The sequence below is a fragment of the Armigeres subalbatus genome, chromosome 3 (assembly GCF_024139115.2).
Source record: "Armigeres subalbatus isolate Guangzhou_Male chromosome 3, GZ_Asu_2, whole genome shotgun sequence".
Classification (NCBI taxonomy): Eukaryota; Metazoa; Arthropoda; class Insecta; order Diptera; family Culicidae; genus Armigeres; species Armigeres subalbatus.
Window position 1 is genome coordinate 30,884,982 of NC_085141.1, and position 17,717 is coordinate 30,902,698.

The 17,717-nt window shown below is 39.3% G+C and overlaps 1 protein-coding gene and 1 long non-coding RNA gene across 2 annotated transcripts in view; one reads left to right on the forward strand and one right to left on the reverse strand.

Annotated features, from left to right (window-relative positions):
- The window catches only part of LOC134223167 (inositol-trisphosphate 3-kinase A), a 456,141-nt gene that overhangs the window by 315,741 nt on the left and 122,683 nt on the right, over positions 1-17,717 (forward strand). The window lies entirely within an intron of this gene.
- On the reverse strand, positions 1,596-2,614 carry LOC134227510 (uncharacterized). Its single transcript, XR_009983688.1, has 3 exons — positions 2,594-2,614; positions 1,765-1,824; positions 1,596-1,708 (listed from the first exon to the last, which is right to left on the reverse strand). It is a non-coding gene; the product is annotated as an uncharacterized LOC134227510 (long non-coding RNA).

Here is a 17,717-nt window from a genome sequence, read left to right on the forward strand (position 1 = left end):
CAACCGAGTGGGGGAATCTGGGCCCAGGATCGTGTAGTGGCCTTCCTCCATGTCGTCGCTCCAAATGGTACCGTTTCGATTGCCGCGACTGTTGCCCCAGGTTTGATGCTTGGCATTCAGGTCTCCAGCAATGATATACTGACCTTGTCTCCGCGTTAGCTTGACGATGTCCCTCCGGAGAGCGGCCGATGAGGCATCGCCGGATTTGGCATGGGTTGAGCAGTACGCCGCGATGAGCGCGATTGTGGCAACCAGTGGTGCCGGGAGTGGGAGGAACAAGTAGGACATGTCCTACGCATGAAAATACCTGGGTGGGACAGTCGAAGCATTGCCCTACCCATGATTATGGTATGAAAATACCATATGGATGACTAAATATCTAATACTATCAATACTGTTTTAATTTCTAGATCTAAAAAATATCATTGAACGTTTCAATGGTAAAACTGACAGTCGTGGAAGTTTCCGGGATTGGAAAGGAGAAATCTATTCCGAAAAACTAGAGTCTATGAAGAATTCTTTCCATTTTAAAAAGTTCTTAATGATGTATTGAAATTTTCCAAGAAGTCTTCAAGTTTTTAATAGTTTCTGCTGTTCCATATATTTTTCGAACATTTTCTGGAAGTACGTAATTATTTCTGCTAGTTCAGGGAGGCTCAGAGAATTTCTGAAATTTTATAAGAATTGACAGACTGACAGGTGAAGTAATCAAAAGATGAATATCTAAACAAGAATATAGCTTAGCTTAACTTAGCTAAGACTGACTGTACTTTTCAATGGTTGCTTCTCCGTGATTGATCATAACTTGTGTAAATTGTGCTACGATCCAAGTGAATAAAGGTTGGTATTCACTACATACGGGTCCAGTTAGTTGGGAAAGGAGAGAAATGTTAGTGTGGTTATTGTTGCTACTAGAGACCGAGAAAACCTCAGAATCCGAACATTAGCACGGAAAGGAAATTTAGTTATCTTGATAAGGTAGATAACCAAAAGTATGGATCGAGGATTCATTTAAAAAAATGTAGCCTATTTGACATTATGTGATGTAGTTGTTTAGTCTTCGCCAAACCTCCTGTCTATAAGGCAGAAGCGGTAGTAAATAGACTGCCGAGCACGTCACCAAAAGTTGAGAAAAGAAGCAAAGATATGAGAGAACAATCGCAGAAATATGCATTTTATAATGATTGTAGTCCATGCGGATGTCTGGTAGTAAGCCTACACTGAAAACAGCATTGTGGTTGAAAATACCATGTTAATGGTTTAAATTAAATGCACAACACCAATTGATTTGTGCAGACTACATACTGCATTCATTTTAAACGAATTGCGTAGTATTTTTTACCATGGTTGCAAAATAAACAAACAAATGTCAAAAATACCATAATACGTAGTTATTTTGACCGAAAAAAAATCAAACATTTGTTGCATTTAAATTTATAAGTGTGTAGTAAATTTAACTGCATTGTATTGTAGTTTTTTTTCTAATGGATTTTTCTCTTTTAAGTAATAATAAATGCAGTAATTATTCAATTATTATAAACATATTATATTTATTGATTCTTCTAAGCGTTCATAGAAAGATCTCGTTGGAATTGTTTTCCCGAAGATGTAGGTCTCTCTCAAGAATGTGCTCATTGCCTGTCTACTTCGCGACTGGAAATTATATACCAGGACCGCTTCATAAATGACCGCATGATGTTCCGCCGTCCTATATCGAAAAGATCATATATGAATTCAATAAAAACTAACAAAAAATGATCTTACTTTTCAAAGTAGAGTGAATTGGTGAATCCAGTTGTCCATTATCAGCTGCCATTTCACGGGCTGCAGAAAGGAAAAAAATAAATTTGTTTTCTAAAACATTGCTAAATAAAAACCTTCAACAAGCTGTGTTTCTACAACTATACCGTGGACAGCAATTTCAACCGTTCGAGAACCGCTATAGGCACTTATTTTAATATAAAACTTATCGAATTCTCAAGAAATCGCAATTTCAACACTCTTTGGTCGGGGAAAATGGCGTGAAATGTGGAAAAAAAAACCCAGATTAATCCACCTAGCGTTGGTGTGCCTTTCTCGCATTTAGCTAAGACATCAACCTTATATGGGGTTTATATGGTCCGATGTACCATTTTCTTAATAGCTTTTAAACGCAATGACCGATCCTTAATAAATTCAATAGTGATCAACAAGGCTTTGTCCCTTGTCGAATGAAACTTGTTGCGAGAAAATCGATTAAGGATTACTATACGAAAAGTTTTCTAATGTTTTTATAGCTTTTGTGCACACACATACACACGGACAGACAGACATGTGCTCAGCTCGTCGAGCTGAGTCGATTGGTATATAATACTATGGATCTCAGAAGCTTCTATAAAAAGTTCGTTTTCGGAGTGAAATGATAGCCTTTCGGTACAACTTAGTTGTACGAGAAAGGCAAAAAGTGAATCGAGTGAACAAGAACAGATGTTGTTAGTCTAACCATATAAGTGGTTAATTATACCACGGCAGCATAGTGTTATTGAAAACTATGTTGTTATTTTGACAACATCATGAATTGTTATTTTTACTACACGATCATAGTTAAATTTACTGTAAACTTGGTTTCAGTGTATGAGAGAGAAAAATGTTGAAAGCTTCTAAGAGTTTATTGGAATCTGCAGGAATCACAAATATCCAGTATTTTGCGCTAGGTAATGGCGGCGTGAGATCCCCTCAGGTTGACATTCAAGAGGTAGAAAACATTGGAACTCATCAAGTCTGCCATGATACTAAAGCTTTTTATAAAGTAAATATATAAATGTCAACCATTTCTGCAGGGTATCCATGAAATCAATTATTTCACATTTTCACTTCAATTCTTTATTAATGTTTATTCCTTTATTCCAGACTGCCTACTGAAGTAAAGATAAAAGTAACTAAAATAAATTAATCGAATTACAGTTTAAACGGAAAAGTGCGAAACTAGACGAAAATACTGATATTGCCTAGGGAAGGGTTTTTAATCAATTTTTTTTTCAAATGGCTATTAAGCATCCATTTCTATTTCATAGAAAACTGTACAGTTGTGTTGTATATTCATGATTGAAGATCCATTTTTGTTTGATTTAAACTAGGTCTTCATTGCTTGGGATCCATACAATAATTACATAGGAACTATAGAGCAGGAAAAGATTACATATATCATTACACTCCTTTAGAAATCTTCTCAAGAGAGAGGTTAAAGCATCCTAAAAACCCCTTACTTTATTAGTGTCCCACGCTTTCCTGAATATAAGCCACGCCTGAGTATGAGAATCAATAAATGATAGATATCTTCATTTTACAGATTTTATATTTTCCACTCTGGATGTGCAACAGATTTACGAACATGATCAAGAGCAATTTGGTTCTTAATCAAGACAATGTAATAATATTCAGGTTTTTATTTAAGGCTTTAATTTAATAGCAGTCGATTGCATGTAGCCCATCAAGTATTAAGTTAGAAAAGTCAGCTTTCAGTTGCAAGTTTATATGTCCATCCCATGCCCTGTAGGAAATGTGTTGCAGCACAGGTGATGTCGGATTGTTTTTGTGCATAGGTGGGACTTTGGGATTTTAAGAAGCGCCCATTTGCACATTGCGCATGCTATTGTCGGAGAAAATTGGCTAATGCGAAGGAAGTTGATTCTAGAGAATTTTGAACCCAACCTCACACTAGATGGATATCGCCTCGTCAAGATTTCTTAATCTTAAAAAACACAATGATCTTATCATTACATACTTCTCGATGTCTTGTAGCTTTCACATTCCTAGAAAATAAAATAATTATGAGAAAAATTATGAGGAAACTATGTACCATTTCTTTGAATATCAAATTACAAAACATTTGACACTCCTTTGTTTATAGATACCGAATGAGTGCCAATGTTTTTCAATTAATCAAAGCCTACATTGATTATAAAGTGTAAATATTTTCTACCTCTCGAATGTCAAAAAGGCACTCACTCGGTCGCCATTATCGAGCGCAAAATACTGGATACCCACGTTTGCATACATTCTAAGAAGTTAGAAAGAAAACTGGAAAAATGTAAATAGTACTGTAAATAGAACTCCCTTAGAGATTTTTGGACGATCATAAGCTTCACTGATAGATCGTAGCTGTTTCCGAATATTTCTAAAGGTTCGAGTTCTTAGAAGTTAGTGATATTTGCTTGAGACCATCAAATATTTGATTAAATTTAAAGACTGTCTTAACAGGAAATATATAACTTATCTGAGGATGTCCGAAAAAATGTCTACAAATGTCTAGGGGATCTTCGGAAAGTTTCTAAAAGTATTCAATAGATTTGATAATCCAGTTTGTTCTACCCACGTTTCAAAACGTAACGGCGCCTCTGGTGGCAACAGAAGTGGTGATTTCGACACCGATGGACTCGATGACACTGAGCTGGAAGCTTGAAAGCAAACGACAGTTGATGTTCTAGCGAAGAGCGATGGCCACACCACCTCCCCTGGTCGGCCGATTGAGTCGCACGAAGCGAAAGTCTGGGATGTTCACGTTCACCTCCGGTTTTAGGTGCGTTTCGGTGATGAACGCCACGTTCTTGCCCTTTAGCTAGCAAGCGTTCCAGTTGATCAGGCCCAACCTAGCAGCCATTTTAAATGATGACATGCCAAGAGCGAAGACCTGGTCAAAACGGGTTTTACACCCGCGCAGCCGAGTGGCAAGCTACGCGAATATTGGCATCAGTTGCTCCGGGGTGTAGAGCGGAGTAGTTTTTTTTCCGGTGGAACATTCTCGTTCTCCAGCTGCCAACGGCATCCAGGAGGAGGATGCGGGGGGCTTTCGCTGGAGAATGGAGCAGGTGGTGATGGGGCTTGAATCGATGCAACTGGAAAATCGTTTCCTCTTCGGATGGGTCTTGGTTGATGCTTTCTTTCGGATTTCCAGAAACTCCGCGCGTTTCTAACAGCCTTTCCTAGTGGCCCGATGTTTTTCGCCACAGTTGGCGCATTTTGGATCGGGCACATTCATCTTGTCGCACTCATCCGTCGGGCACAGTTCGCCACACTTGCTGCAGAGCGCGGCCATGTGGCAATTTCGGGTGCCATGCCCGAAGTTGAAACATCCCGTTTCGTCACGGTGCACGGGCCGGTATTGCTCCCAGCCGACGACGGTGTAATTTATTACTCCGATCAGCTTTATGTCCCTGAAGGTGATGGAGCCATGCCCAGATAGACCAGATAAAGCTGATCTCGGTACTTTCTGGCCTTGTCGTGGCGAGCGATTTTGTGCATGGCGATAGGTTTGAGTTCACTACTTCCTAGCTCGATGATAAGCTCTTCCTCTTTCATATTGTGGAGCCCTCGCAGCAAAGACTTGAGCGACTTCGTGCCGGGGAGGTCATGAGTGTAAAACTCATACTTGTGGACCTGTAAGAACTTCACGATAGATTTGTAGTGATCTTGATTAGCAGGCATTGAGTCCCTTTGCAATACGCTGGCGGATATTCAGCCGCAATTCCGGTGGATCGCCCTTGACGAAAACAGGCGGGCACTTTTCCATCCGCTCAGTTTGCACCTGCGATTCGTGCTTCTTTCTTTTTTTGGTTGATTGCCGGCGTCACCAAACGGCAAAGACGAGAACACGTTGCTCTGCAAAAGTAGCTTGGAGGGGTTACCCGCGCCTTCAAGAGCAGTGCGCTTAGGCACCGAGTCTCCCATGACGGGTCCGGAATAAAATCTAGACCAACATTTGAAAAGGGCGCAACAGCCAAAATTTATTCCTTCTGATTCTTCGTCCACATATATAGCTATTCTCATACATATCTCACACTCTTATTATATATGAGAGAGCGTGAGAGTAAATCATCGATTTCCCCTTTGGAAAAATGTTGCAAAAAGCAGTTTTTTTTGAAAACTAAAGCGAAAATGAAGCATGAAGCATCCGCTGGATATAATTGTGTCCTCGCTATTCGATGATGTAGTTTTGAAACAAAAATATTTCCCCATCGAGCTGAAGACTGCTTTTTATCCTCGGTGGGTGGTTTTCTTACTGGGGGACAGTTCAAGCGTTAACCTTGTTAGTGTACTGCCGTTATACGCATAAATGTTCCTTGTATATAGGAAATCCCAGCAAACATGGGACAAATATGCGTGTGACGGCAGTGTATGGATTATACAAATTGCATCGTAGTATTAGTGTGAGCAACATACTATATTCTTGCACAATGTTAAATGATGTGGTAAAAACTGTAAAGTATGTACAATTCCAATTTTTTGAGACGATTTTTACACTTTCCACTTCCCCCAGTGTACCTTATTGGAAATATGTGACACATATCACCACTTGAATTTGAGAATAATTTTATTAATTCTTCTACTTCTAGCTTGCAAGAAGATGCCTTATGTTTATGGAAATAAGCTGACTGTCAAAAGTGTTGTCTTCTAGATGCGCTGCCAATGCCAACCAAATGCACGACTTTATCTATTGTTTGGCAATATAATAATATTCTTTTGAGAAAATTTCTGCATTGGCGTAACTAGCCTCGAAGTCTTTTATTTTGAGACATTTAAAAAAAAATCCACGCGTCTTACACACAACGCGAATTAATTTGAAATTCAAATCAAATTCAATTGAATAAGATTTAAATTCGCACTTAATTTGAATCGTCCATGAGACGTTTAGTTGTTTCTGCAATGCTCTGAAGGAAGCGTCAGAAGAATTCAAGAACATCCAATGGAATGAATTTAAGAACCGATGAGAGAATGTGAATTTTTAAAAGAATACATACATGGAGAGATTCCTTTAGGGGGATTCGTTACAGTCTTTTATGCGGAGTCAGTTTATACCTTGGCACCAATCCGCACAAGAAAAAAGTTTGCGCCCAGCAACAGTGTTTTTTGTTTGTTTTTATTCAAGTGTGCTTACTTTTGCTTTTAAAGCAAAATGCAGCACATGGTAAGGTTCAAAATGAACCATTATGAGTGAGAGAGTAATTAATTAAAGAGAGAGAGAGAGATAGAAAAAGAGAAAAATATCAACATAACGTAGGTTAGCTGTAAGTTAAATGTTAAGTTAATAAAAAGTCGAGTCGAGTCGATCTTATTAGTTATCCATCATTGAGCTCCATTGGAAAAAATAATAGCAAAATCCTTTCATATTCACTCAAATTTAAAGATTCGCTATTCTTCCACCACATCCGTAAGATTGTAGTTCAATTCATTAAGAAAAATAAACAACCATGCGTTCACCATCATTTTACATGCAATTGAGTCATTTTAGACCACCATTCGGGCGTTTTGCCCCAGGCCTATTTTTAAAACATTTTTTAAATGCGTTAGAAAGTCATGAAAGCTTTATTGTTTTGAATAGGAGATCATTGTGAAATGTAGCTGGGTTTGTAAATTTTGCACCTATACTTTGAAATGGTTGAGTATTTTTGTATACATGGGCGAAAATATCGAAAAAGCTTAAGGGGTGCCGCCCAGCAAACACAGTGTTTCGGGTGCCATTTTTTTGCGTTTTGACCCAAAGTGACTGTGTCTAAAAATCGCTAAAAAGGACTTGTATAAACGTTACGTATTTATATTTTACTTTTAAGTATATGGTATTTGATTATAGGTAAGTACAGTGATCGTTCGGTAATTGGGGTACGATTTCGCCACAACTAGCCGATGCCGTTCGCTAATTGAAGCATTTTGACACGCGTCAATGTTGTTTACTTTTTGCATCGAACAAAGGAAAATTGTACCAAATACGGAAACAAAACGTGAAGGTTTATTTGTTCTTTCAATACTTCTGGAAGTAAAACTAATAATTTATTACATAGTTAGAATTACTTTGTTTCTAACTTTTTGGCCATTATTTACTTAAGAAATGTAAGGAATTTATAAACCTCTTAATGATGATAGTATTTGAAGTTTGAAAATTCTATTAATAACATTTTCGGACCTGGGCAACATGTGGTATGGAAAACCGGGGTCCATCTTACTGAACATATATTCATCTTATCGCCAAACAAAGAAATACAGCACCAATTTCGTCGCTTCCTTTTGCTAACATGGGTGCTTACTGCTACAAAAAAAAAAGATTTTCATGTGATGAACATATGTAGGAGCTATGGGATGAAGTTCAGGTGCAGTAACCCTATTAAAATAGAGAAAGTACTGCTAATAACGGGTGGCCACTAAAAAGCGGGAATGGAAAGAATGGCTCGGGAAGAAAACTACAAAGCAGTACAGTTCAATCTGATATACGTTATATAAAGAGTTGACCTTAGTCTTTAAACTTAGATTAATGAATAATAGCATATGGTCCTTGGTCCGCCTCCGGCGTATTATATCTTGCAGACATCACATGATCGCTGGACGGCTGCCATTTTCGGATGATGATTGTATTAATGAGTTGATTGGTGTCCTTGGCCTTCCAATCACCTTTGTATACAACGGAGCTCAGTTGATCAAAAATCCTTTTACAGTTTTCGAAACATTTTCACGTTTAAAATTGTCCACCGTGTACTTTTTCACGATATTTGATCGCTTGAAAGAATTGTGCAATGCGCGCCGCAGTACTTCCTGTTTTGACAGCACTGCCACCCGTTACGTCAATGATATATTATCAAATGTTCTGGCTAAGTCAAAGTGAAGTTTAATAATATCATAACTCAGAAAATGAAAACCAAAGCATTAGAAAATGTTTGTTAAAATATTGTATCGCATGGAAATTATTTTTCAAAATTTCCTGAAACATTTACATGTAATCCAGCGAAATCTTCTATATAATAAAAATGAGTTGAGATTTCCTTCCTGACGATTTAACTCGTGCGCGGCTTGATCGACTTGCAAGATTTTTTCCCTTATCGATTCGTTTTGGGATCCGCAAGATTTGTATATACAAAAAGTTGGTGAATTTAACGGGGAAATGTAAAAAATCATTAGAATACTATTTTGGGTCAGCTGTTGAGGAAAACAAAACATCTTACTTCTTTCTTCTTTCCATTTCCGGACGGAAATTAATCTAGAGTGCGGTGCAGCAAATAGTTCATTATGACATTTTCACCACCCGGGCAAAGCTGGGTTTCTTTCGCTAGTTTTATATAAATATAAAATGGATATTACCACTACTGCTCATTGTGCGTCATTTAATTGCCAATGCCTTCTGAGAATGAATGGAAATAATTATTTTTAATCATCAGTGTTATTTTTTTTTGCTGGGGAAACAGAACTTTTATATATTATTTTATTTTTTATATTTTTAACAATGATATACGGCCTCTTATAGTGGCCCTCCTTGCCTTAGCGGTAAGATGCGCAGTTATAAAGCAAGACCATGCTGAGGGTGGCTGGGTTCGATTCCCGATGCCGGTCTAAGCAATTTTCGGTTTGGAATAAATATAAAATTTCCACGAATAATGCAAAATTTCCATAAACAATTAGAAATTTTCCACAAAACAAAAATAAATTGGCACTTTTAAAAGCAAAAATTGCACTTATAAACATAGAATGAAGAAATCAAAATTTTCCACGGAAAAAAATACAAAACTTACATAAGTAAATTAACATTAGCAACAAACAATAACAAAATTTTCCACAAAATAAATTGAAAGTTGGTTCACGATCCCCAAGGTAGCGATCATTTGCCGATCGAAGACTCGATCGTAACGTAATGAATTTGTTTATATTGACCTCTTATATGACCTCACGAAGCACATCTATTGGGGAAAATATGCGGAGGCCATCATTGATGGCGTACAGTCGATCGAAGCACTTTCCCCGCGAGAAGAGTACGAGTTTCTATCCCAGTTGATCCTTGTCAGCGCTCTTCAGGCACTTTATCGCGAGAAATCCGTCGCCTTTAAAGAATTTCAGAAACACGGTTCGATCGTACTTCACAAACGGTATATCGCGCTCGAAGTCCAATTTGAAGAAATGCGGATATTGGCGCAGTTTTGTTGAAGGTTTATCGCGCTAGACCTCAATGAGAAGAATGCGCAACGCGTCGTCCGTAAACGAAGATCGCGAAAGCTCGTCGCTGTGGATACTCGACTTCGCAAAGAAAGTTTGTCAAGATTCGGTGCCATGTGTCTGTGTTTGCGGCGCAAATTGCAATCAGGACATTGACCATGTCATGTGGGCGTGCGAGGAGCATTGTGGCCCCAGATCTGCGCTAAATATCTCCGGGCCCGGAAAGCAACCAAAGTCTATTGGGGAAGTGATTCATCCCCGGTTCTTGATTTCAAATACATGTCTCTTGTCCAACATTTTTTGAAAGTTGCTGATAGTACACTGTAACCCTTTTGCTGCCGTAATTCTTTAAGAATGCCTTCCTCTTGTTGTCTACCGTTAAACCACATTCGTATATCTTTCTCTCGATGCTATCTCCCAAAAAATGTTTGTCCCGTCACAGATGTGAAACATCTCCAAGGATGTCAACTATGTGAACATTAAATTCCCTTCCTTTCCTACTGTATAATTATGTTCCTTAACCTTGACCTAACCGTGAGTTTTTTGTTTCCCCAAAATATTAGTGTATAAAAATTGAAAAACATGAGTCCGGCTCCGTAATGCCGTCCATTCAAGTCATACGCACGCTGAGAGTTTTTTCACCCGCATGTTTTATCATTTCGACTTATCTTACGATTATGTATTTGATTAACTAATAAGGTTGTTTAATAATGCACGAGAAGGACACAGGCACTGCTAGGTGGATTAATCTGGGTTCTTCTACTTTTCCTATTTTTGTTAAGTCATTGCTTCTTTTTTTCCTGCAAAGTTCCAGCTCAGCGCTTATAAGAAAAAACAACTTCAATTTATTGCCATGAGATCTACTATACTCGCCCTACATCTTACAATGGGTAAAATCAATTTTACTGTGTGCCTATTAAAAAGCTTGTTTCATTTAAACACCCATATGTCTTAATAACCCATCCATCCAAAATTTCGCAAAATCTTAGTTATTCGCAGGACACATTTATGACAAAAAGGCACTACAATTAGCACTTAACGATAATCATAAGCTTGAAAAAGCATTTTACATTGGTGATTTTATAGAACGTTTTCTTTGGCATGGTGTATTGTAGTGGTTATAAAACGGTAAAAAAACGACTGTGGAAATAAATTGTTAGATGCCATTGTCGTTATCAGATGCCAAGTGATCCGAAGCGTCAACAACTGGGTGAACACCTGAATGTTGCAGGCAATGAAAGTTGCACGGCTCATAACCTGGGGATTTCTGACTTTAAAAAACCCAAGAGGAAAACGATAAATCTCTGGGGTTGAGCAACGTCCAGGATAGATACTTGAACACTACTCATCGGAAATTATGAAATAAATTAGTCTTCCCAAAATGTGTGTTTATTCAGTCAAATAATGACATGCAGATGATATTTTACTACCCTGCTTGGGGCTGAATAATCTCATATGTAGATTGGTACGAATCAGCTTAACTTCTCCGTGCAGATTTTAGTTTTTGGTTTTACTTTTGCATCATTCCGCTCTCGGTTCATTAATTGGAAGCAGGGAACCGCATCTCTGCATGTATGATGGCATAAGTCAGCAGCGCATGGATTGCAAAATGACTGCTTTTCTTTCACCACCGCCTGGGAATTTCCCTCGAAGGGAAACCCTGTGGAGAACACACGAATGCTTCCAATTTGCTAAATACGTCAGCCTACATTGACGTCAGTCGATATAAGTTTTAATGAAACAGACTTCCGAATGCGCTCTACCGCAGCCCCGAACTGGACCTAAAGCATATTTGCAACAAATCAGTGGCGTGGCCGCTGATGAGGATTGGCCAAAATATTTTAGATCTATAGTTGAGCAAAGGAGTGTAACTTTCGCTTCGTTGGGTAATTGTATACTTCGTTGCGTTGGTGCTTCCCCTGATCGTCCAGAATTAAAAGATGATTGAAACAATCAAACTGCATGATTTTGCGGCTTTTGATCCCTATTAAGCTGGACATTTCTAATGACGTACTTTACGTTTACCTGAAAGCAACACAATCACAGATATGTAAGTTCAGCACATGGTGTTACCATATTTGTCAACGATCCCTTGCTTAAAGTACTTTCTACAGAGTTTCTGAAAGTGTTTTTTAATAAATTACATAAAGAGATGAGGACTGACGCATTAACGACAGGTGGTTGATTCCGAATGCATAATTAAACTTCAGCACATTTTGTTTTACGTTCAATATTTTTTCCTATGTTTTGATGTTTTCAGCCACTAGTGTTCCGTTTTAATTGAGCCCATTTTCATCAAAAGCAGCACCGGCGAACCCATCTAATAGCCGGCAGCCTCCACAGCCTTCAATCAATTACTTCAATTATTTCGATCCATAGCGTCAAAATAGTGTTTAACCGCGATGTGCCGACTGGACGAGGCGAGAGCTTGTGTGCGTCACTTTTCCATTTTCTTCCAAACCGTTATTGGGGGGATTTCTTCTCGCGCGGACGCAGGCGATTCCGAATGACGTAGGTGGTTTTTGGGGGGAATCTCCTATCCGTTTTCGTGTTTTTGGGTTTACGTTTTAATATGTGGCGTGCGGGTCGACGATCTTGAAATTAATTCCGTGTTTTGTTTTTCCTTTCTCTCGTTTCTTTTCAGGTAAGCTGAACCGCCGGGATCGATAGCTAGCCAAAAAATAAGTTGGTAAGAGGTGAACATTTTCTACTCATTAGGAAACTTTTAAATCTATTTAAATATTCGTTTTGATGCCAGCAAGAAATGCTTAAAATCGAATGAACATGAATAAAGTAACGGGAGGTTATGTTAGTCCTGGATGTAACGTTGGCTCATCACGCAAATTAGCCAATAATGCAGCGATAATATATCGCTTTGTATAGATATACTAGCTTTATGTACCCGGCCTTGCTCGGAATTGCCAGTTTGATTTTCAGTTTTTTCACAATCAGAAAAAGATAAAACCAATTGGTCAACAGAGTAATTGTGTTAACTTATTGATACTTCATCATTTGATTAAAAGAAGGCTTTTGGAAACATTGACTGACATTTTCAAGGGATCGTTGGCTTGAATAGGCTTATTCTATATATAGGCTTATATATAGAAGGAAAAACATTCACCGATGCTTTATCCCGGGCAAACGCCCATTTTTAAAGAAGGGATCACACTCACCATTGCCTTATTCCGGGCAAATGCCTACTTTTAAAGAAGCAATCACATCCACCATTCAGAAGGAAACACATTAATCATTGCTTTTCACTGGGCAAGCCATGATTCCTATGAAGGGTAACAATTATCATTGCTAAATACCCAGCAAATGCATGCTTTCTATGAAAGATTTTTCTGATGCTGTTCATAATTATTCCAAATGCCCTTCATGTCGAATGACCTTAAGGACTGTTATGTTAACCCTTGTGTGGCCGGCTGGGTACCCGGGTACCTTTTTGGAATTCAATTCGCGATCTTCTTCTTCTTCTTCTTCTTGGCATTATATCCCCACACTGGGACAGAGCCACCTCGCAGCTTAGTGTTCATTAAGCACTTCCACAGTTATTAACTGCGAGGTTTCTAAGCCAGGTTACCATTTTTGCATTCGAATATCATGAGGCTAGCACGATGATACTTCTATGCCCAGGGAAGTCGAGACAATTTCCAATCCAAAATTGCCTAGACCGGCACCGGGAATCGAACCCAGCCACCCTCAGCATGGTCTTGCTTTGTAGCCGCGCGTCTTACCGCACGGCTAAGGAGGGCCCGATATCTAAATATCTAAATATCGATCGCGATATCTAAATGAATTTTCATAGTAGGAGGTTGAAACTCTGTCATATCCACAATAATTACGGCCAAAATCGATTATACGGGTTAACTGAAATTTTGATTAAGGTGGGGTGGAGGGAGGAGTTCCGACATTTTTTACCCTCTAAATGGCTGGCCGGGTACCAGAGTACCCACGAAACTAAAATGCTTATTTCTTAGGCAATTTTTAACCATTTTTAACTATTTTGGGCTCATTCGATTCAGAATTTTGTCCTTTATCGTGCTGTTTTAGGATTGGACCGGTCCGGACCCTAGGATCACCGGGAAATCCGGATTTCTAGGGACATGTCATCCATAGATTATACTGATTGTGGATTTTGATAGGTATATGGGTATCAAACTTTTTGATATTTCATCAGCAGGTTGATTTTTATTGATTTGGGTCCATCAGACGTGCAGATCTTCAATTGGCCATTTCAGAACAGGTTCCTCGAGGGGTCATAGGTGGCCATGGACACTTTTCAATGGAACATCAACAATATGGGTATCAAACTTCTTGAAATTATTTCTAACGTGTGTTCTTGACAAGTTGAGTCCGGAGTGGCCATTTTGGAACAAGTTTCCTGGGTGGGGAGGGGAGGGGGGGGGGGTTTGGTCAAGATTGGCCAAAAACATTTCTCATTGGATCCCCAACAATATGGATGTCAAAATTCTTAAAACTTCCACAGCAGGCTGTTGTTTATTATCTTGGTTCCAACAGATGTGTGAAAATTTGAGTGGCTATTTCGGAACAGGTTTTCAGTGGGGCCAAGAATGGTCATAAGCATTTTTCAATGGAACCTCAACAATATGGGCATCAAACTTCTTGAAATTGCCTCAGCAGTGTGTTTCTGATTGTTTTAGAGCCACCAGACGTGCTGACTTTATAGTTTCCATTGCAGAACAGGTCCCCGTAGGGTGTTAAGTGACCATAAATACTTTTCAATATAAATAAATATAAATAAAACAAAAAAAACTGCAGTTTAGGCTTCCGAGCCTCTTGAAAGGAGGCTTTTTTAATCCATGTGCTGAGAGCCAAATCATTGCAAGGACCACACTTTGACACCATAAGGCAACTAAGTGGGCCACCGAAAGCTCCGAAACATCCGGAGAAGTTGCCGATTCTAAAAGTTTGATGCGAAGCAATGAGCGAACAAAATCAATACAAAGACTACTCATTCATCCCGAATGGCCACTAAGTGGTTTTAGAAAGTTCTGGAACATCAGGAGAAATGACCAGGTGTAGACGATTATATTTTGAAGTTGCGATTTTTTTATAATTCTATCGTTGGCGTAATGCCAATTCTGGGAATCCTAAAAACTTTTACTTGTTGTAGCATTGTGAGAGTAAAATCATTGCATGACCAACGCATTGACCACCATTGGTCATCTGGCGCTGAATGTCCGGAACACCCATAGTGAAAACAAATTCTTGAAAATCGTCCTAGAATACAGTGGTTTGTTATGAATGTGAGAGCAAAACTCCGAGAAACGGTCCTCCGGGAACTCCGGAACATTCTGAGAAAAGGGCCAATTTTTAAATGTATTCCCATAAACCGTACTGTTTCACAAAAAAATGAGAGCAATATCATTTCAAGAACCACACGTTGACCCCGGGAGGGCACTAGATTCTAGAAACTCGCCCTAGAAAGCTGCTACTTTTTTTGTAGTTGTGTCATTCATTGACACCGTGTGGCCGTTAGGTGAGCATCTGGAAGCGTCGGAACTTTCGAAGATGTGCCAATTTTTAAGTCGTCCTAGAAAGTTGTGAGTTTTTAGAAATCGCTTGTTGAGAAATGTGAGAGCATAATTGATGCAATCTAAACGGATAGCCACAATACATCCAATAATGCTGCGACTTTCAATAAATCGTTCGTTCATTTCAAGTGGTGGAATAAAATGGGATAGTTCGAAACCGCCTTATTACAAGTGAAGACACTCCACTAGAAGCTCTAAACAACCTTTGACTGACGTATTGTAGAGCTCTATAATTGTCAATCTTGGGTGATGTTCCTCCAGTTAGCATAAACGTTTAGGGTTCCCAGGTCCAATTCCACCGCGTGCAGCAGCCACGAAGTCGCTGGTCGCTATCCGGATCTCTGGTGAATATTGTTTTTGTTATTCTTTCTTCCGACATTCGCACTAAGTGACCGGCCCTCTGGAGTTTACCGTATTTTATATGATTCACAATATTTTCTACTTTATACACTTGATACAGCTCGTGATTTATGCGTCTGCGCCACACATTTTTTCTAATTTCCCATCGAGAGTTGTACGTAGCACTTTTCGCTCGAAAAACCCAAAAGCTTTCCGGTCCATCTCTTTTCACATCCTAACAAATCAGAGAAAATTTCGTTTCGAATATTCGAGGAAGCCCCTATTCGCAGCAGCAATACGTCTTTTCACTTCACAGGAAACGTTATTGTCACATGTCATGTGTTCAAAATAAACAAATTCTTCAACATCTTCCCCATCAAGCACTACCTCAGCACTAACACCAATAGGCCTACCTTTATCTTTTCCCGCAACCATGTACTCCGTCTGGGTAGAGTCGATGATTTACCCTATCTTTGCCTGCTCCCTCTTCATTAGGGCAAAAGCCTCCACTACTGCCCTGTGATCGTTACCAATGTAGTCAATGTCATCCGCAAAGATCAGGAGCATATGCGACCATGTGATGATAGTGTCCTTCTTCTGCACACCAGATCTCCTGATCACCCCCTCGAGTGCAATATTTACAATATATTTGAAAGCGCATCACTCTGCTTCAATCTCTCCACGGTCACAAACGCGGTTGATACGTCGTCTGCAACCCGAATACTTTATTTCGAGCCATCAAGCGTTGCACGTATCATCGTAATCAGCTTCGCCGTAGAATCATACGCTGCTTTGAAATCAATAGACAGATGGTGAGTCTGCAAGTTGTACTCCAGAAATTCATAAAGGATCATCTTCTGGCTAAACATCTCATCCGTCGACATCTCATCGGCCTTCACGGCCAGACAGGTAGATTTTGAAACTGGAACGACGAAACTGATTAGACTAGCCAGTTTCTTCATCTACTGAGGGAGCGCATCTAGTTACAGATTTTTGTTTCACACAGATTATCAGTGGACTCAGAATGCAAGTCAATGTAGGGAAGGGGGTGGAAATGATGATGCAATCACTCGCCCACTGCAAGCCGAATATACCTCTGTTCGTACGGAATTTATTGGAATTGTTGGGTTAAGGTTCGAGAGGCAGAGGTCCGTCTTGGTTAACGAACTGTCAATGTTATAGATAGAAAGCAACTGATGTAATTTCTAATTTGATGTAGGAAACGAGCTCTTTAGTTCATTTCTAATTCTAGCAGAAACGGCTAGAATAGTCAAGTTGAAGGTATAGGAAAAGAAATGGAAATGGTATGGAAGTCCATTTCCAGTTCGGGCGATTGCTAGAGATAAATATAAAGAAAGATACAAAGTAGGAGAATGGAACGGACTTTGGATTGAACCTACGACCTCCTACGTATGAGGCAAAAGCAGTAGCCTTATGATTACCAAGCCCGCTATCTTATCATACTTTTTTACTTTGTTACAAAAAATTGTTCACGATTACGCAACTGTTGAAAACAAAATGTAAGAAATGACGATTGCTTCGGGATTTCCGGTATTTCAGGAGGACTTCTTGGTGACCTGCTGGTCACCTGGTGTCAATGAGTGGTCCTTACATTGATTTTGCACTCACATTGCTAGATAAATTGATTTAAAACAATGAGCTCTGAAAATGTTAATGAACATTCTTGATTCCTCAGGGAACCTATTCCGGAATTGGATATCCGGGGTGAACTTGTTTGATGAACCTAAATAGATCAGAAATAAACGCTTGAGACAATTTCAAGAAGTTTGACACCCATATTGTTGGGGTTCCAATGAGAAATAATTTTGGGCACCCCCGGCTCCCGGGGAACCTGTTCCAGAATGGCCACTC